Source organism: Mirounga leonina, unplaced genomic scaffold (genome assembly GCF_011800145.1).
Source record: "Mirounga leonina isolate KUSES-001 unplaced genomic scaffold, KU_Mleo_1.0 Mir_321, whole genome shotgun sequence".
Classification (NCBI taxonomy): Eukaryota; Metazoa; Chordata; class Mammalia; order Carnivora; family Phocidae; genus Mirounga; species Mirounga leonina.
The window spans coordinates 3992022-4000131 of NW_023270680.1; positions in this window are offsets into that span (position 1 = coordinate 3992022).

The following is an 8110-nucleotide window of genomic DNA, read 5'->3' on the forward strand; positions in this document are numbered from 1 at the left end:
GGAACCTTTACATTTTCACGTTTGGAAAAAGACCACGTAGGCACACACAGGCTTCCTCGACAAGGACACGGTCGGCGATGGGTACATAGGACTGGGAGGGCCAGGCAAGACGCAGCACTCGCCCCTTGGACTTCAAGTTCTTTATTCTGCTAGTTTTATCTAGACAAAGTGTTTTAATTTATATAAAAAAGAACAAATAAAAAATCCGCAAATTCTAAAACTTTAATGAAGTTTTGAAGAAGCTCTAATGAAGAGCAAGTGAAAAAAGAGTAAAACCAAATTAGACATTGAACCCCCAAATGGTGTTTTTTAATGTTTATAATTAATTGACTTTATTTAATAAAATTTCAAGGAATTTTAAAAATCCCTTTTTTATGACTCAGGCTTTGATGTGAGCTCAGGGAGTAGTCGGTGGTTCTAGGACGTTATACTGTCTGCTCCCTGAGTAAAGAATTCTCACAGGTTCAAGGCTAATTGACGACATTGACTAATAACAAGAACATTCTGGTCGTCCCAACTTATGAAAACATCATTGCATGCATTACTTTAACGGACCCCTACATGTGCTGACTCACAATGGTTCAGTCAGTGAAGAGAAGTTGGTATCCGGAAAATAACTCATCTTGCTTCCCGAGAAAGCAAGAACTGCTTGCTGTGGAAGCTCAGGTTGCCGGTTGCCTCCCGAAACCTGTTCTCCCCTTCTTCCAACAGCCGCTAACTCTAGCAAGACAGGTAGCCACCTGGGGTGAGCATACTTCCCAGCCCCCTTAGGAGCCAGGTGTAGATCTCTGAGTAAGTCCAGTGAGAGGTATGTCAAAATGTGGAATGAAACTTCTAGAAAGATGAGGGCAGAGAGCTGACCCAGCGGGCGGCACAGCCAGTTCAGTGTTCTGATTTTGCTCCTCTCTGTGGCTTGCGTGGAAATGTGATGGCTGGAATGTGGCAGCCACCTTTCACCATGAGGATGGAAGCCCGTCCTTACACACACTGAGCAGAAAGAGCAGAAAGATGACCGGGAACATACCAGAACTGTCACCCCACCCACCGACGTCATGTATATGTGCTTTCCCTTGAGAGAAGGATAAATTCGGTGGCCTCCAATTCCAGGCCTGGCTCCTAAAAGTCTCCTAAGACTCCCTCTGCCCTTTCCCCTTTCCTATCTGCTAGCCAAGCAGCAAAGGGAGTGGGGCCCTCAACATGGCGGAGCCACGGATGGAAGGACCCCAAGCCCCAAGGGACTTCATGGGGTGACTTCTGGACACACAGCCCTTCCTGCAGACAATACCGCCATCTGAGCTGAGACTGAGAACCTGAGATGGGCGTTGTGTCACGGCCACCATAACGCAGGACCGCAAATGGGGGCTTATACAACAGAAATGCACTGTCTCATTGTCTGGAGGCCAGAAGCCTGAGATCAAGGTGTCCGCAGGGCCGGGCTCCCTCTGAAACCTGCAGGGGTCCTTCCTTGCCTCTCTCTGCTCCTGGCCTCGCCAGCGACCCTCTGCTCTTACACTCACCGTCCCCCCACCAAGCGGCCTCTGCCTTTGTGTCCTATGGCCTTCTCCCCGTGTGCCTGCATCCAAACTCCCCTCTGCATGTACGGACGTCCATCCTGGTGCACAGGGCACACCCCCTCCAGGATGACCGCAACCCTGCAAAGGGAAAACATCGGACCACCTCTCCCAATGGGTGTCAGGAAAGATGGGCAAGCTCAGAATCTGCAAGAACTGCAGTGGCCTGTGGGGCAGGCGGTTAGTTTAAAGGCTGTTTGAGTGACAAGGGCGTGCCTCCCTTCGCACAAGGGACCACCGGCTGGAGATGGTGGGACGGACCCCAAGTACGACACGTTTTTCCAGGAGTTGGTCTTAGAGCCGGGTCTGGCCCTGAGACAGGTTGATATGAAGGAAGACAAAAGAGAAGCTCTTTTAGCGATGGATGAATTGGTATGTGTGCCCCTCTCCTTCGTCCCCAACACCACTGCAACGCTAGAAATGCAAAACCGAGTTTCAGAGCGTTTCCACCAGCAGACCTGAGCTGTAAGGAGCACCTGGAAGATTACTAGCTAACAGAACCAGATTGAGGATGAAAATCTGCAAGGAATCAGTGATCCTGTGCAGGAGAAGAGAGGACGGTTTGAAGGGGAAGTTTTCCCAGCAGGGCTCAGAATAGCCACAGACCTGGAGGCAGGAGGGCTGGAAGAGGGAGGGGTCTGAGGAGCCAAGATGCAAGAGCCACTGAGGAGCGGGCAGCGTGCACGCGAGCTCCTGCCCTCAGACCAGACGCCCTGGCACCTTCAGCCAGCTGCGCTCAGCTCAGGGTGTGCGGAGGGCGGGCTCTGACTGCGAAGACCCCCCGGCAGGCTCTGGGGCCAGCGAAGTGAGCGGGGCCCAGGGAAAGCCACCGCCATCGTGGGGACGGGCACCTGAGAGGAATGCACGCTCCCTGAACGATGCTCTGTCCCCGCTCCCGCTCCCTCAAAGGCTAGAGCCCCTCACTCTCTGCAAGAAGAACGGATTCCCGCCTGGCGGGGGAAACACACTCCCACATTCAATCCCCTTGTTCCGTACCCCAGTCCAAAGAGCCTTATCACACCGAGGACAGAACCATCCGGTGTCTGAGAAAACCGACGACGTGAAGGAAGGTGCCAAGCTCAATACGAAAACAGAAATATCTCTTTAAGGAGAAAGGGCTTTTATGAGTAATGGAAGAAAGTGAAACAAAACACTGACAATTAATACATTCAGAGAGATTGAAGAGGACGTTTCATGCATACAAATAGAGCGGCTGATAGGAAAAACCACTTAGCAAATATGTTACGAATTAAATATATGATTCCACGAATGAACAAAAACCTCGGTGGAAGGTTCTGGGAGCAGGAAGAGCGGGATTTGGGGTCCTGGGCGGGTGGGTCCGGGGAGCCTGGAGCTGGAGGCCAGTGGGGCGCTACGGTCACGGCAGATGTGGGGACAGGAGGCGTCCTTGGGAAGGTGGCAGATGCCGGGCGACGGGAGGCAGACCCGACAGCAAGCGCTGGGAGCAGGTGTCCGTCTCGGAGGGGACTCTGTCTGCAGGGCGGAGAAAATGCTTGGCGAATAGAGCTTCGCGCTGATAGTGACGTGCCCAGACGAAGGGGAAACGGAGCTCCAGCTTTTAAAAACTGAATTGTATATAGCAAACATGGAGAGCTTCCGATCTCGAAAGTAACTTAAAGTTTCAGAAATTCCCTTCCTGAAGCGCTCGGCTACCTCCTTCTTCCACTAAAGCAGTCTACTTTTTTAGGCAACAGTAAAAGAAACCGTGAGTGCATCAGTCTCGATGTTCAGGGGACTTTAAAAAAAAAAATGAGTGGTGCTCTCACCCCAATTTCTCGATTGGTCCCCGTAGCCATGGTGTTACAGCTGCATTTTCGGCCCAAATATGCCTTGTGGGCTCGCCTAGGAGCCTCTTCACCATCAATGACATCGTTTTATGGGAAGGTGCGTGTAAATTAAAATAGTCGAATTACACATAAAGTGAGAAGATGAAAACCATTTTAATAAGGGATTTGATGTTTATTTGCGCATCTTTTTATTCAACAAAGAGCATTTGCATACTTTTGGGCCAATGGCTTCTCAGTAACACTTAAATGTAAATATTCCATCAGATGGTCCGTACTGGTCTCCCAGAGCTGGAGGGTTGGGGGAGAGGCCCAGGCCACCCCAGCCCCACGGGCACGTCTGAGAGGCAGCAAGGACCGGAACTCAGGTTCACACACCTGCCACTTGTCAGGTTGTCCGAGGGGGCTCAAGCAGTGGTGGGGACGCCTGCAGGCAGTCCTCCATGATTTCTGACACCGTCAGAGCACATAAGACAACCACCCGAACAATGAGCTCCAGGACCAACCGGTTTGGTCACGGGGCTGAGGCATCAACACGTTCGTTAGAATACTCTGTACTCAATTATTCTTTTTGTTCTTCTTTTATTTCCTCTCTAATGTTTCGCAGCAAACTAAATAGCTAAGAAATTGCAAATGTGGAACAGCACATAATTCTTATTATTATGGTTAATTAAATAACACTCTCTGTGACACGTCATGATAATTATCTCCTTTCCCCTCTGTCTGCTTTTCCTGTTAATTTAGTTCCTAAATTTATTTCTGAACTATGGACTTTGATAGTTATTTTAATGAGGTCTTTAAAAATGCGTGTGTTGTTGATAAGCTTGCTCTTAAGATTCGTTTTGAATGTGACATAGATTTCAGGTAATTTAAAGATGATTTAAAGGAAAGCCCCGCATTTCTTGGGAAATAATGGAGAAAGAAATGGAACCGTGGTGTTCGCGGTTTAGGGGCCATCCACGCCTCAGCACTTTCCTTTAAATACTGGTTTCTACACTACTGTGATCCTATCTGATTTGATTTCCTTTCTTGTCCCTAGTCCGATCCCCCCGCTACAATCCAAATGCTTCGTGAGTTTTAAATGCATGTTGTCCTGGGAGCTCAGCACGGACAGAAATGACCCCAAGATCAGTTAGGGACTCGGGGAACTTCATCCTGTGTCGGGCTGTGTCCATACCACCCAGACCCTGTCCGTGTGCTCGTCCCCCCTCTGGCCACACTGCGCCCCAGGAAAGGGCCTCGACCTCGCTCACGCTGAGCACAATCAGCCCACAACTCGGCCCTGGCTGCAGACAGGTGTTTCCACAGGATCATACAGATCTGGGTGTGGTGTTGTGTTCTCTTCGTATAAAACAAAACAAAAACAATACCTTAATTTAGAAGAAACAAGGGGAAGCTATTTTGAATATGGAATTTACATTTCCCAGAAGAAATCAAACGCTGTGATTTATATCCTGAGCCAACAGAGTGTGCTGACTAGCGCCATTCTCCCCACCACGCAGGCTGGTGGGCTGGAGGCCATGCCCCCTCTCCGAGTCAGCCTGCAGGTCCCATGGCTACCTTCCCTTTGTACTGTTTGTTCCTTAGGCTCTGTCCCCAAGTCCAGCATCGGTTCAGAACGTCACAGTACCTTCCCTCAGTCCTTCTAGGTTATGGCCACTCTGTCCCTTTCCTTAGGCCAAGAGCCGCTCGTCCGTCTGGGAGGCGTGTGCTCGTGTGAAGGCCTGCAGCCTGTCGTGGGCACAGGGCATGGGCACAGGGATCTGGGCACAAAGCCTGGCCAGGTGAGAAACGCTGGGCCCGGGCCCAGCCCCCGGTGGAACCCGCCGGCCCAGCCCTCCCACGACGACTCCAGCCTCCTGCCGCACGTGTGGACCCTCCCAAAGTGTCCAGCTCCATGGCCCTTCCATATGTCAATACCCACGGGACTGTGATCAAGACAGAGAACATCTCCTGCAGCCAGAGGCCTCCCGGGCACCGCCTTCCTCCCCGGGCCCCCATCCCGCCCAGGGCAACCACTGCTCCCCGGGTCGTAAGCTCTCATGTCATCTGAGGTTCTTTTCATGTTTCAGGCCTGGGGCCTTGCCTTTCACAGGTATCAGCCACAGCACGTGGCAAGTGGAGGAAAGACGTGGTGCCCGCCATGTCCCAGGCAACCTCAGCCTCCAAACACGGGTCATCGAAGGTTCCATCGGGAGCCTACGTGTGGCTGACGGCTGCAGACTCGCTTCCATGGGTGTCGCCGTTTGCATTTGTCCTTCGACAGTACATTTATGTGTCCTTCGAGGCCCATTCTGTTTTCGATAGTCAATTCAGAGCAAGCTAACTTTTACCACTATTCATTAGACGCTAAATTTTCTGTCCAGAGTGACAAATCCCGCCTTTTCCTCCACTAGTGGTCTAAACTTCCAGAGGCCCACGGCATTCAGGGAGAAGGGAAAAGCCAGCGATACCAGCAGGTCATTCAGGATCCAGTGGCCATCGGTGAGGTGACGTTGCTCGGACTGCTTGTCTTACTTTGATAGCAGGGAGTGGAGGAGAGGGACCGACGGGTCTCCCTGCACCCGAACCGCCCACCCGGGGAAGTCTTGGCGGGTAGGGCTCGCCCACGGAAGCCCTTGCTCAAACAACAGCTGCTACCACAGCGACCGAACACGGCAGGTTTCCACGAATGCTTGCTGACCAATAGGGGTGGTGGCCGGTGAGGGGCGCGGGGGCCGGAGCTGCCGTCCCACTTCCCACCACGTTCACCGACATCTTACCAACTCTGCCGCCCTAGACCCAGACAGAGACGTGACCACGTGCAATTCTGACCCCGGCTCGTCCTCTGCCCTTAGCAATGGGACAGCTGTGCTGCTATTCCCCCCTCGTGGCTGGCACTGAAGCCACGTGGACACCCATTTTCCAAGCAGAGTTCTGTTTGCTTTGCCATTACATTTGGTAAAAGAAGAGGCAAGGCGGGGCCTCCAAACCACTCTTGGAAGCGAGGTCCGACGGAAGTCAAGGCTGTGGGGACAGGAGCGGGACCCGTGGTAGGAAGTGGTCAGTCGGAGAGCAGCTCCCTGGGCCAAGTCCTCTTCCCAAGGCGGGGGCTGGGTGATGCTCGCCGCGGCCGTGAGGGTGTGTTTCTGCAGGCTGCGTCCGTCCGAGGATCTGGGGCGTGAGTGGCAGGCTGTGCCCCGTGTGGAGCAAACTCCACTCTCAGCGGACTACCCTGCCCTGACTCATGGGCTGTTGCTCATCTTGTTCTCGGGAGTCCTGTGGGTCCAAGCAGAGCCAGGTTGTCCCATTATATAGATGATGCATCAAGTCTCCGGCCACTCTTACAACACCTCGAATTAGGTGCGTCTGAGCAAGAAGTAAAAACCAGCCTCTCTTGGCTTTGGGAACTCACGAGGCGCTCGGGACTTCTGTTAGGGAAAAGGTATCCGACCTGTAAAGCAGGGTCACCGCTGCCATCCTAGCTCCCGCCCTGTATGTTCAGCACGGCAGAGCCCCAAACTGACTCCGGCCCGCCGTGCTTCTTGGTAACAGCATTTGGAAGGACAGTGTCAGGGCTCAGTTCCCCGTGGAGTACATGACTGAGCTGGTAGTCACCAAACAGACTCTCGGCAGGGAGTGAGGCTTCCCGCACGAAGGAGAAGCAAAGACGTGCATCTTCCCCCAGTGCTTCTGGCCTTGTGCGCGTGAGCATGCTCTTCCGCATCCTGGTTCCCCGGATTCCAGAATAATGGTAGTACTTGCACCAGAATTTTGCATTGATTGATGTGCTTATAAATGAATCCCGGCACATAGTAAGTGCTCCGGAAACACTGGTTATCGTTATTACAATTTTATTTACTGGCAAAATCAAAACTCAAAGTCTACACACCGTGTTGCATTCCAGTGGCGACCTTGTCCAACCGAACCCAGTAGGCCCCTGGCGCTCTCTCTTCGGAGACGGTCCCCGCCGGCTGGAGAGCTTGCCTCGCCAGCATGCCACGTGCAGGCTTCAAACAACAACTTTATTTTTTTTTAAGATTCATTTATTTATTTGAGGGGTGGGGAGGGGGGCAGAGGGGGAGGGAGAATCTCGAGCTATCCCTGTTGAACGCAGAGCCTGACACGGGGCTCCATCCCACAGCCCCGAGATCATGACCTGAGCCAAAATCAAGAGTCAGATGCTCAACCAACTGCGCCACCCAGGCGCCCCAAAGAGTGACTTCCGCTTTGATCAAATTTTTGAATGCCAGCTGAAAAACATGCATATAAACAGACACTCACGTATTCTGCGGTCGTCTCTGAGTCCCTCCTGTCCCCAGCTTGCTTGATACGACACAAAGCTAGCAGCACTTTTTACTGTCTTCACTTACGAAACTCCAAAGGCTGAAGGCGGGTGGGAAACAGGACTTGGGAGGGCAAAGAAGGTGAGAAAGTGTGAGATGGTGAGAGAGAGAAGAGCAGAGTCAGCGCTCCAGACACGGGGGCTCCCGGACTCCTCCTCCCCTCGCTCCTCCGTGCCCCGGGACAGCCGGGTCCTCCCTCCCTCTTCCACACCCCGAGACAGCTGTGTCCTCCCCTCACTCCTCCACGCCCCGGGAAAGTCGGGTCCTCCCTCCCTCCTCCGCGCCCCAGGACAGCTGGGTCCTCCCCTCGCTCCTCCACACTCCGGAACAGCCCGGTCCTCCCCTCACCCCTCCACGCCCCGGGACAGCTGGGTCCTCCCCTCACTCCTCCACACTCAGGAACAGCTGG